At 28.3% G+C, this 13,028-nt stretch overlaps 1 long non-coding RNA gene across 1 annotated transcript; it reads left to right on the top strand.

Moving 5' to 3' along the window:
• The first annotated feature begins 485 nt into the window (after positions 1 to 485).
• LOC112535426 lies at positions 486 to 2,696 on the top strand. The gene is made up of 2 exons (XR_003079559.2): positions 486 to 1,034; positions 2,433 to 2,696. It is a non-coding gene; the product is annotated as an uncharacterized LOC112535426 (long non-coding RNA).
• The last annotated feature ends 10,332 nt before the right edge of the window (positions 2,697 to 13,028 follow it).

The raw sequence follows: 13,028 nt of genomic DNA, 5'->3' as shown, positions 1-13,028 counted from the left end.
CCGGTCTATTTAAAAAATTATTATTATTACTTAAACTCATTTTAAAACTTAATAAAAATATTTTTATAATATCCGAATCTGATTAAAATTTATTTAAAATAAATATATTAAATAAATTTTATAATTATTTAAATAAATAATATATACACTATTGATTGAAACTAATTAATATAAACATTCGGATAATTAAATAAATATTTATTATTAAATCTATTTATAATAATTTAAATTAATAAAAAATTTAAAATATAAATATAATATTCATAAATTTTAAATTTTAATTTCATTAATTCTCAAAAATAAATTAGTAAACTAATATGTTCTGTGAGTAAATGAGTACCATTTAATTTAATATTTTTAAATAATTATATTATATTAATTTATGATTTTAAATAATTAAATTATAATTTTATTAATTTTATCAAGTTAAATTATTTTAACTAATTATTATATATATACATATATGCATATATTTAAGTGGGTGTTTTTGTGGCATAAATTAAGAAAGGAGCCGGAATGAAATTTTACAAAATAAAATAAAAAATTTGCTCCCGCTACTCACTCCCTCTCTCCCACCCCCTCCCCCCACAACTTTTTCTATTCTCCATCATAACCACCACATCCATCAGCATTTCCCCTCTTCTTCCCTTTTCTTTCCACCGGCAACCGCTCCTTCCTCACTTTCTCACCGGAAAAGTGGCGAAGCAAGGGAGAAAGGAGGCGTCACCAGCTACTACCTCTGGTACAGCCCCTTGCCAGTGTTTTCTAGCCAAACTGATGCTGGATTTGGATTTACTGCCCCTAAAGCCATAAGACAGCCCCTCCTTGCCATCGGACAGCCATTGGAGAGCTCATCCATGCCTCACCGGAGCCGAAAATTTCCGGCCTCGATCTGGTGGTTTCCGATGAGTTCCAGGCAGAAAATAATTGCATAATTGGATTCAGCGCGTCGCAAGCTTCGCATAGGTATTTTTGGATTCAAATTTTGACACTGTCGACGGTATCGACTTTCGGACTCTATGTTTTCTGGACGGGTAAAACTTTGAATTTTTTGCTCGATAAAATTTATTTAGGCTTGATAAATTATTTAAAAAATTTAGGAATTATTATCATCATTAGTTCTTAATTACAGGTAATTGATTAATTTAGTTACATTATTTGTTAGATTAATTATAAATATTATGGATGAATTAGTGTAATTAAGAATTTATTTAGTTTTGTAATAATTGTGGCTGTGAATAATTAAGTTAAAAATATTGAGAAATTATTTGTGGGTTAGATTATGAAATAAATATTAATAATGGACTGTTATTTAATAATTATTAACATTGTGTTGTGTTGTGGAGTCGGAAAAAATAAAAAGAATAATGCGGCTGCGTTGATCCAACTCTTGTTAAATATTAGAAGTGTTTTTAGTAAGTTATAAACGTCTGTATTTTAGGGGAAGTATTGCCGAATTTTTGGTAGAATTTTTGAGTCCAAATTCTTAGACAGTCAATTCTAGAAGTCTAGACTTAGGATTATTTATTAAATGTCTTATTTTTATTAATTGAATTATTCCCATGAATGGATAATTCATCAATTCAGCCCGCTCCACCCGGGGCATAGGAGCAGAGTAAAAATCATATAATCACTGCACATATGTCATACTTACTTTTAATGCAACGTTTTGATCTACAGCCATTATAATTATTATCATTATTATTATCATTAAATTATTTTTGTTACTATTAGTGATATTTGGTTATTTATTTATTTTTACCATCATAATTTTCATAATGGTTATTATTGTTGTTTATCTACATTTAAATTTATGTCTGTTATATTAATTGATACTTAATTTTAATAATTAATGGTTCATTGAATAATATTAAGATTATTTTTTATTTATGCTATTTTAAATATTTTTAATGTATGATATTAATGACTCGGGATGAGATGGTAGTAGAACATGCTGCCTAATGGGTTGTCTCAGGATCGTCTGTGCACCGGTGAAAATTAGAGTCAGATAATAGAAAAATATTCAGTGATGTGCTCTAATCGAGCACAACTCTTTGGTATTATAGAGTCTTGATTTGCCGGAGGAAAGGTCCCCAGTCGAGCATTGCTCTCTAAGCACTGGCTGTGTTTAGTATTTAAGTGACCAGACTGGACTTAAGGATCCCGGTCGAGCTTTGCTCTAGGCGCTAGTATTATTGGAATAAGAAAGCTGAAATGCTGCTAGAATTTGGGCTAGGGTTTTGCTGAAGTACTCGTCCCGTATGTGTTAAAAATTACATATTCTTAAATTATGATATGGCGCGTATTTATTATTCTGTGATGTTATATATTATTTAAATAATTATATAATATATAGCTACGTAATTCAGATATATGATTTTAATTCACTCCTGGGACTGACAGTTTCAATTTAATCTTGAGATGTCAATTAGGTCTTTTGCAGTTCTTCTCCTTCGGCAGCCCAACTTTTGTATCCTTTAGGTTTTAATGTAATAAATTTTATTTGCATGACTGACTATTAAGAATATAGATTTTCCGCAGTTGTGATTCTAAAGCTTATTATTTATTTTGGTATGTTAAACCAACCAAGAAGGTAATACCTAATGGTGCCGACGAATCTATTAAATGTGTAATATTTGTGTGGTTGAATGTTAGTAATGAAATATTGACATAATAAATAAAAATTATATTTAATTGATTTGGTGATATGTTAGGCTTGCTACGGATTTTAGTGGCTTTAAATCTATCCATTTTTTAGCGTCGGTCACGAGCCCATAGATCGGATTGTGACAATAAACTAATTAAGTCTAAGTATTCAATATTAAATGTTTGATATATTAATGCAATCCAAGCATAAATTCAATAAAATTTAAAATAATGTTATAAATAATAAAAACTAAATAAAATGCAATTTTAATAAAAGAAAAGTTTGTATACATTATTAACAATAAACTCAAAACAAAAAAAAAATAAAAAACCATCTTTTCATTACATGAATCTGTTCAATCGAATAATTTATTAACTAAAGTTTGAAAATTAGTTTAGATGATATGAGTTATTACAAATTAAATCAAATATAACTACATTTTAGAAGACATGAGTGATTACAAATTAAATCAAATGTAACCAACCAGCACCTGTAACATTGAAAACATCATGAATATCATGAACACTCCGCTTCTCAGTCAGAACAATTTGTAAACCATAAAATGCAGCAGTGAATATTCCAAGACGCACTCCAATACATATCTATTTGCATTACCAAACAAACTGTTATCTTGTAATGTTTCATTTGCATTTTTTTAATATAAACAATGCACCAAAGTCTTTTCCAGTAGATCTATTTATAACTATTATTATAAGAAACAATTTGCTTCTGCAGTTGAATAAAATTCTAAAAGAAAAAGAGAAAAAAGGTTGATAGTATACAAACACACAGTCAACAACAATATACAGTAACAAACCAATAGTGCAATCAAAGCAAAAAGGTAAAGGAAGAATCAACCTTAAAACAGGAAGGAAGTGACCATCAAATAGAAAAATCAATCCTGAACAAGCTTTTGCCATTTACTTTAATCTAATAGTGGAATTACAAAAATAATTAATGGTAAATTATTTATTAATACTTTATTTTAATTGTAAAAGTGAGATTAATTAATGCTTTGTTTAATAGTAAAAGTGAGATTAATTAGTTAAAATTTAAAAATGAAAGTCAAGATTTAAATTCTACTACATAACAAAATAGTGTGAGATCTTCTATATCATATTAATTAGTTAAAATATATATTACTAGTAAAGATTATTTAATAAATATGATTAATATTATATTAACAATACATAATCATAAGTTAATAATGCTAATAGATCGGGTTGGGTACTATAATAATATATTTTAACAAAATTTAGTTTTCTTTTCTCCTTTTCATATCACTAACAACTGAACTACTAACATTTATTGAATGAAAAACTAAATTATTTAAGAAAAATAAAATTAATATTAATTTTTCTCATAAAATACCAATAAAATTATATTTTAGCTTACATCAAAGCTTTAAGTTTTCTAAATTGAATAAATATGTAGATATTGACTATTGAATAAGTTAGATAATCAATCCAAAATTTGATGTTGACCTAAGATGCAATTGATCTCTATTTTGATCATAACAACCAAATTGATTATCAGTAACATCATGTCTGAGTGTCTATATGACAAAGCACTAAAGGAACCAAGTTTATTCTAAACATTCTTAAGTCTTGAAGTAAGTATTGTAAAAAGACTCCAAAAGTGTGAGAGCGTTGCCAAGACGCGGGAGCGCTTTTCATATGACTAAAAGTCTATAAGATGTTGAAAAGTCCACCTGACAGCAAGCCAATTGTCTCATGACACCTGGCAGTCAAAGTGTCAAAGCTTCAAGAAGCGCAAGGGTGCCTCGCTTTAGGCATTGAGATAAAAACTGGCAGAAGATAGCGCGATGAGAAGTGCGAGGGCGCTTCTGGGCGCAAACAAGACAAGCGCGAAGGCGCTATTATGGCACAGGGGGCGGTTTTCGCAATTAATACTATGTCAGTAACCGTTGATGTCACGACTCCACCCGTGGGCCCGTGACCGGCACTAGGGAATGGGTAGGTTTAAGGCCACCGAAACCCGTAGTAAGCCTGACACTCACTGATTTAAACAAATCTCAACTCAAATTAATATTATTAAAATCACAAATTATCTTAATAGCTGCATTCTACATAAATACTTCGGTCTGCCAGAAAAACTAGGCGAGACCTGAAGCTCAGAAAATTTACAACTGATACATTTACTATTACTATTGCGGAGAATCTAAGATTTACCAATTTACATACCAAATCAAATACATCACCCGATGATGAAGGAGTTGGGTTACTGAATAAGAGTCGCGGGAGAACTAACAGTCACGAATCTGAAAAAAAAACATAAATGGAGATTGTCAGTCTCGAGAGTGAGTTAAAATCAAATAATCTAGGGACTATTGCTTCTTCTCAGAAAACATAGATTATTCAAATCAGTATATCAAACCATACTATAATCATACCCTACTATTTCCTTTACATAAAATATTAATCATTCGAATCAAAATATCAACCATGCACGTAAATACAAATCACATTATAATCAAATACCATAATAAATAAATAAATAAAAATATATATTTACTTTTACGGGACGAGTGGTTTGGTAGAACCCTAAACCCCAAAATCTAACAGCCATTTTGGCTCTCTTAATCCAATAAGACTGGCTCCCAGAGAGCAAGCTCGATCAGGGTCCTTACCTCCAGCCTGAACACTTGAATTCCAAATAAGCCGGCCAGAGAGCATCGCTCGATCGGGGACCTTAACTCCGGCAATCAATCGAACTCGACCCCGGAGAGCAAGCTCGATCGGGAGGCATAAATCCATAATAACCTTATATCCATGATCATTAAGTGCGACGCGTCCGATGTAACCCATCAGTGGCATGTTCTACAAGCCACGTTTCCCAAGACACAATCATCCATTTAATAAATATCATTGTATAATGAAGTCATTCAACCATATCAAATTAATGATTAACAATTAAGAGTAAAACATCGGAAATTTCGGTGGAAAATCGATGATATTTGGAATTATTATAACATTACTATAATAATACTCATATTATCTTCAATAATTAATAATCCAAGAAATTAATTACGTTGAGATATTAGTAACCATGTTAAACATAAACTTCCAAAATAGCATATTAAAATCGGACTTAGCAATAGTGCAATGATTAAATGACTTTAACTCACAGGGATTGGGCGACCTCCTAGCTCGCTCCGGTGCCTCGGTTGGAGCGAGCCGGACGATGATCATCTAATCACGGAAAATAATTTATCAATACCGAGACAATCCATCATTAATCCTAGGTCTAGACTCCTGTGATCGACTCTCTAAGAATCTCGACTCGGGAGAATTCTCACCGAAAATCCCGTGAACCTCCCCTACAACACGAACATTACCTCCCGTAAAAACGGGTCCAGGACCTGCCAGAAGAACACTTCAAATACTTAAAGATTCAAACAATAGGAGTCGGGTCCCCAAACTTCACTATTTCCGACTCGCCACACAAAGACAAAATACGAGGTAACCGACAAACAATTATTTTTGACTCACAAAAATCATCAAATACTCAATATAAACCATTAGACACAATTAAACCAAGAATTCCAAAATTAACGGGCCAAAGATAATTACCGAGACGCTCGGTCGCTCGGTCGACTCGCCTCCAGCCGCCGGAGTCCGATCGACGATCCGAACACACCATCGGACTCACAACGACGCGCTGATGACGATCCCCGCTTTCGATTTTCCGATCTGAAACCGATCATCCGGAGAAATTTGCGGACGATCTCGACCGTCGATTTGCAAACGAAGCCCGATCGCCACGAAACCGGTGCCATCGCGAAGCTTGAGATGAGGAGAGTCGGGATACATCCTCCGATAATCCATCCTCCACGGGAGCTCGGCCGGAAAAGCCCAAAACGCCGGCTGCCACCATTTTCTCTCCACCGGATCTTCCGCTTCCGGCCACCACACCGCCGGCCGCCAAAACAAAGCCGAGGGACGAGAGGAGTCGATCGACACCAAGATCGGCGACCATGACGGAAGCGCTGCACGGCAAGGAAGCTTCGGCCATCTTCCTCCTCGCGAGGCTGCCGTCGCCAGCTGCTGACGTCAGCCCGGCCCGCGCCCGGACAGACGGCCCGGCCAGCCTCCTTCCTCCGCTCCTCTCTTTCCCGACATCTCTCTTCCTCCCTTCTTCTTCCCCGATTTCTTTCCCTTCAATATCGACATTTGACCCCTGAACTTTTCCTTATTGCAATTTGGTCCCTCAACTTTCTTAATTACTTACAATTTCATCCTGCAGAATTCCAATTTGACCCCCAAACTTCTTTTTAGCCTTTCAATTAAGCCCCTAACTATTTAATTTGGGCCAAATCCGAATTATTGAAAATACACAATTACAAAAATACCCCTGACTGACATATTTATTTACGAAAATACCAAACTCACAAATTTCCATTAAACCCTCACAAAAATAAAATTATACTTTTAATCCTTATTCCAAAATAATCCTCCAATTAAATCCTATACACAATTAAATTAAATAATCAATTTCCAACTCAAAATTTAATACTACTAATCAATTATAATACCAATTTTCTCAAAATTCTTTTATAAAAACATCCCTTACAATTTCTATCATAATTTTCCAATATATAATTTTATTTATATAAATATGCATTTGGAAAAATTTGAATAACCAAAATATAATCATTTCTCAAATAGTTTACTTGAATAAAAATAAAGCTAAAATTAACTTAAATAAAAACTCACTATTAAATATATAAAAAAAAATTCCGGGTGTTACAGTTGAGACTTCAGTCATCTTATCAGTGCCATGTGGCTAGAGCTATTGGAGTCCCAATATCTCTTTTCTAAAAGCACGAGGGCGCTTTTCGTGATTTTAGGTAGTTTTTGTCAAGTTATCAAATGTTGCAATTAAAGAGTTTTTGCCTCATTATAACGTCTCCAAGGGGTTGTTATGTGTATAAATATCCCTCTTAAAAATATTATAACCAAGTGTGTGAATTAGATATACCAAAACTCTTACAAATTTATTTCTCAACTTTCTACACTCAATTTCTTTCTTTGTAAAGTGTATTAAGTTGAAACTCTTTATTCAACTAAAACTCAAAAGGGTTGTTGTGTAAGACTAGGTATTAAAAACATAAGAAATTGGTCTTTGAGTAACTATTAATACTCAAGAGTTAAGAGACTTAGTGAGAGATTGATTCACTAAGGAAAGAGGTTTAGTGTGAGCCTTGGAAACACCAAGTTGTTGAGTAAACTTATAAAATCCAAAGCTTGAAATCCTTGTAATTATGGTGAAACACTCAAATGTGATCTTGAAGAGTGGATGTAGGGAGGTTTGTTCCCGAACCACTATAAATCTTTGTGTCATTTTCTTTAACCCTTATTCTCTCTATATTATCCTTAATCTCTTGTATTTTTACCTAAAATCATTATCTTCCGCAGTTATAGGTCACCAATTCAATCCCCTTTCTTAGTTCCAAGGGACAACATTTGAAAATATATTTAAATAATGTCAAAAATTTATATAAAATTCATACTTATTTTATACAAAACTAAAGAAAATGAGTCAATAATTTAGAATGTTGACTCAATTCATAAACTTTATTTAAAATAGATAGAATCATAAAAGTTATTTAGATTATATTGAATACTAATAATGAATTTCATCCAAAACTCTTTCAATTTGTGCATTATAAATTTGTATTATGTAGACTAAATATATAATATAAAAAAATTATAAATGAAAACTTTTTTAATTTATGTGTACTTTTGTTGTAAAATAGCACCAGATGAACTATTTTTACTTATATATTAATAAAAGTGTGATAGGATTATCTTATAGTACAAATCATCGGATGTAATATAGATAAATAAAAGATATATAACATGTTTGTAAAATGAATTAATTTAGGAGACTATAGATATTTAAATTGAATGAGTCATATTTACCAAACAAACATATGATGAAATATTTGGAGAAATAAAATTTCAATTTTGGTTAATAATGTATCAATTTATTAATTACAATTATAAATGTTAGTGAAAAATTAATTTGAATTATGAGAACATTAAGTTCAATTATTTTAAAATTTTAAAATTTACTCAACTAATGCATTTACAGATATAAATGGCTTAATTAGTTTTCTAAAATAAAAATAAGATGAACTAGTTATAATTTAAGAATTATGCAATTTTATATTAATAGTATTTAATATTCTAAATTTAGTAATTATTTTATTTTTTTTTACTATAAACGAGTTCAATTATTAATATTTAGGTGCAACGCACATGAATAAAAAACTAGTATATCTATTTTAACAAAAATTACTAAATGGCTTGGTGGTAGAATGAACTTCTTAATTATAAAAGGTCCAAGGTTCAAGTCTAATAGAAAACAAAATGATGAATACTATTCTTAACGGGTCTAAGAGGATAGGATATGCAGGTATCATACCTGATACCGATTTAGCTAAATGGGTACCGGATTCGAGTTCGGGTACCCTGTACCTATATCTATTTATATAATCGGATTCAGATAATGGATATCCGCATGTTCAAACATGAAACCGACCCAAACCCAACACGGATAGTACTTATTAGTTAATATAATATTAATATATAATTAATATCTTATTTTTTAGGATTATAGTTAGTGTTTAATTAGAAATGTAACTTACAAATTATATAAATCGATAAATTTGTAATATAATATTCAATAATAAATTAAATTTTTAATTATATAATAAATTTGTAATCATAAAAATAGTAATATCAATTATATTGATATTTTAATTTATATAATATCAAAATTAATTAATAAATAATTTTTTATATTATTGCATTAATAAAATCTTAAAATTTTAAAAAGATTAAGAATATTTAAAAATAGTTAGTTTGTTATTTTCTTTTAAAATTTTATAAATTAATATTAAATATTAAAATTTATATTAAACTGTATCTATTAACTTGATTTTATAGTCAAGATAATAATAACAACCATGCAACACTCAAATAAACGACCAGTAACGATAATGGATAGGAGATTGCCATTTAAGGATATCTAAATCTGATTAAAAAAAACATACTCTAATTCGTCACAAATTCATTTAAAAAATTATATTTACTATTCGAACTCATTCTAAATCCGAATAAAAATACCTCATACTATGCGAAACTGATTAAAACTCATTTAAATCAAATAGCATTAAATATATTTTATAAATATTTAAATAGAGAGTGAGTATTTCACCCTTTAAATATCTATTTAAATCAAATAGCATTAAATATATTTTATAAATATTTAAATAGAGAGTGAGTATTTTACCCTTTAAATATCCATTTAAATAAAATATTTAAATAATTAAATAAATATTCACTTACCAAACCGTTTATAATAATAATTTTTAAAATAATATTAATAAAATCAATCAAAACAAATATATTAATCTTAAACAAGCTTATGCAATCCTGAAACAGCCAAAACTCAATCTTAAACAAGGTTTTGCCATATCAATATTACAGTAACAAATCTACATGTTAATTAACTAATATTGCATAAAGAATAATTTTAATAATAAAGTTAAAAATATAAAACATTAAACTCTTGTTATTATTTTACTAATAAAATTATAAAATAATTATTAGAAAAATATTAAGCCCTTGCATATTTCTATTTTTACATAAATCTTGAGTTTGACATTATAACAGCAAAAAGTAAACTATATAATATATTTAAATATTCTATACTTTTCCTATACAATACATATACTTATTAATGTTTTATTTTAATAGTAAAAGAAAGACTAGTTAGTTAATATTTAAAATTAAATGTTAATATTTAAATTCTACTACATTATAAAATGATATAAAATTCTTTTATATCATATTAGTTAGTTAAAAGACATGTTACTATTAAAGATTATTTAATAAATATTATTAATATCATATTAGTACTACATAATCATAAGTTAATAATGTTAATAAATTGGGTTTGATATTATAATAAATTTTTTATGATATTTATTATTATTTTTCCTTTCACTTATAAGTGATATTTAATTTGCTAACAAAAGATCTTATAATATTTACATCTTAATACTATGTGGATAAATTCTTAACAATTATAATGATCGATGAAATAGTGTTGATTTTATTGAAAAAGATTGATAAAAATTCATATTAATTAGTTAAAGGACACATTATTAATAATAAATATAATTAATGCTATATTAACACTATGTAATAATAAATTAATAATGTTAACAAATTGAGTATTAATAATAATATTTTTTTAATGATATTTTTTTATCAATAAATGAAATTTAATTTTTACTTGCGGTAAAACTAACAAAAACACATAATTAAAATTTAATTTTTTATTATTTTATTTTATACAATAAAAATTCTTAGATGACTTGGTGGTAGAATGTTCTTTTTTTTTTATTATAAAAAGTACAAGATTCAAATCTCAAAAAAACAAAATAGTGAATAATAATGTTCTTAAGAGGTATAAAGGAACAGGGCAACCGTTTATATAAATGAAAATCAGGTACTAGGTTTGGGTATCCTATACTTGTACTATTTACATATTTAGATACGAGTAACGGATATCCACGAATTCGAATCTGAACCTGACACCAATAATAAAATTAAATTCTAAACTCATATCAAAATTCGTTTATTATTATTAGAATTTGTCTTATTAGAGTATAGTTGAATCAAATACCCAAAAACATCCATCCAACTATCATCCCAAAACATGACATCAAAGTTGAGCCAACTTTAAACCTGAACCATAATCCAAGAAATCTAACTACTAAAGAAGAGAATATTAAATAAAAATATTAATTTAATAAAAATAAAATTTTTTTATCCTTAAATTTGATCCACTTATATTCAGAAAAAATTAAGCATACAAATATATTAATTTTTAGTTCCTCTTATTATCAATTACTCTTGTTAGCAGTTAAAAAAGCAAACTAAATTAAATCATAATTTTTAATTCTCATAAAATATATATATAATATTAAATGTATAAAATTATTTTAAATAAATAAATTTTTAAAAAATATTATGGCTTTCAAAATATTACAATTAAAATCTTAATTCTTTTATATCATTCAAACCATGATCGAATTAAAACCTTAATGATATATAGACTAATAAATTATAAAAATTTTCAAAATTTTAAATTAAAATAAATTATTAAAAGATTAATTAAAGGTAAATTAATCTTGATTATTCAACTATTCACTTCTAAATGAATTAGAGGTTCTGAAGGCCGGTTTAGTTTCTTAGTCAAGTCAAGTAGTCAACTACCTTTTACTTTAGCCGATGAAAGAATTAATCATTTTGCCTACATGTTATACGGTTGTTACTTTTACTCTTGATTATAAATATTTTTAGTTCAAATATATTTATATAAAAAGACCTTATTAATATCATTAACTACATATAATGATAATTTAATAAAAAGTGTAATTACTATCACCATATAAAATGAGAAAAATTTTATTTATTAATTTGTTGTTTAATTATATTTACATAAAGCATTATCTAAATATAATAAACATATTCTTTATAGAATTATAAATTATTATTTAATTTATAAAATAGAAATTGAACTCATAATTATTTTTAAATTATCATATATTTATCAATAATAGATAGTAAAAAATAACTTGAACTATAAATCTCTTAAAATCAAAAAATATATATACCAGTACAAAAATATCTATAAAATAATATTATATAATTATTCTAATTAAATTCTAAAATTTAACTATTATGAAATCAAAAAATTATGCTCTAATACGATAGAAATACTAATTTTATTATAATAATTTGATATTAAATTTAAAGATTAAACTAAGAGTTATCTATCAAAAAGTTGCTGACATGTATCAAATATTTTGTTGCATGTCAATATTGTTAACTATGTAATTTCTATATTTATTATATTTATTCAATTATTAATGTATAATGGATTACCAGAACTTGAACAAGGCATGCCTTATAAATGACTTCCCTTTTCTTCACACAGACATAATAGTCGACAACATCGCCTCGAATGCGATGTACTCCTATACGGATGGGTTCTCTAGGTATAATCAGATCATGATGGTAGTAGTGGACAAGCTGAAATATGTCCTTTATCACCGAATGAGGAATGTATTGCTACAAGGTTATGCATTTTGAACTAAAGATCTCGAGAGCAACTTATCAAAGAGCAGCTACTAGCTTGTTTCATGACATAATGCACAAGGAGGTGGAGGTGTATGTAGATGATATGATGGTAAAGTTTGAAACAAGGGAAGGAGATTTTCAGGCTCTTGATAAGTTTTTAGGATGAGTAGAAGATTCAACCTGAAGAAGAGTGTATTCAG

Source organism: Ricinus communis, chromosome 7 (genome assembly GCF_019578655.1).
Source record: "Ricinus communis isolate WT05 ecotype wild-type chromosome 7, ASM1957865v1, whole genome shotgun sequence".
Lineage (NCBI taxonomy): Eukaryota > Viridiplantae > Streptophyta > Magnoliopsida > Malpighiales > Euphorbiaceae > Ricinus > Ricinus communis.
The sequence above is the reverse complement of the archived record's forward strand: the minus strand, read 5'-3'. Positions and strand labels throughout refer to the sequence as shown.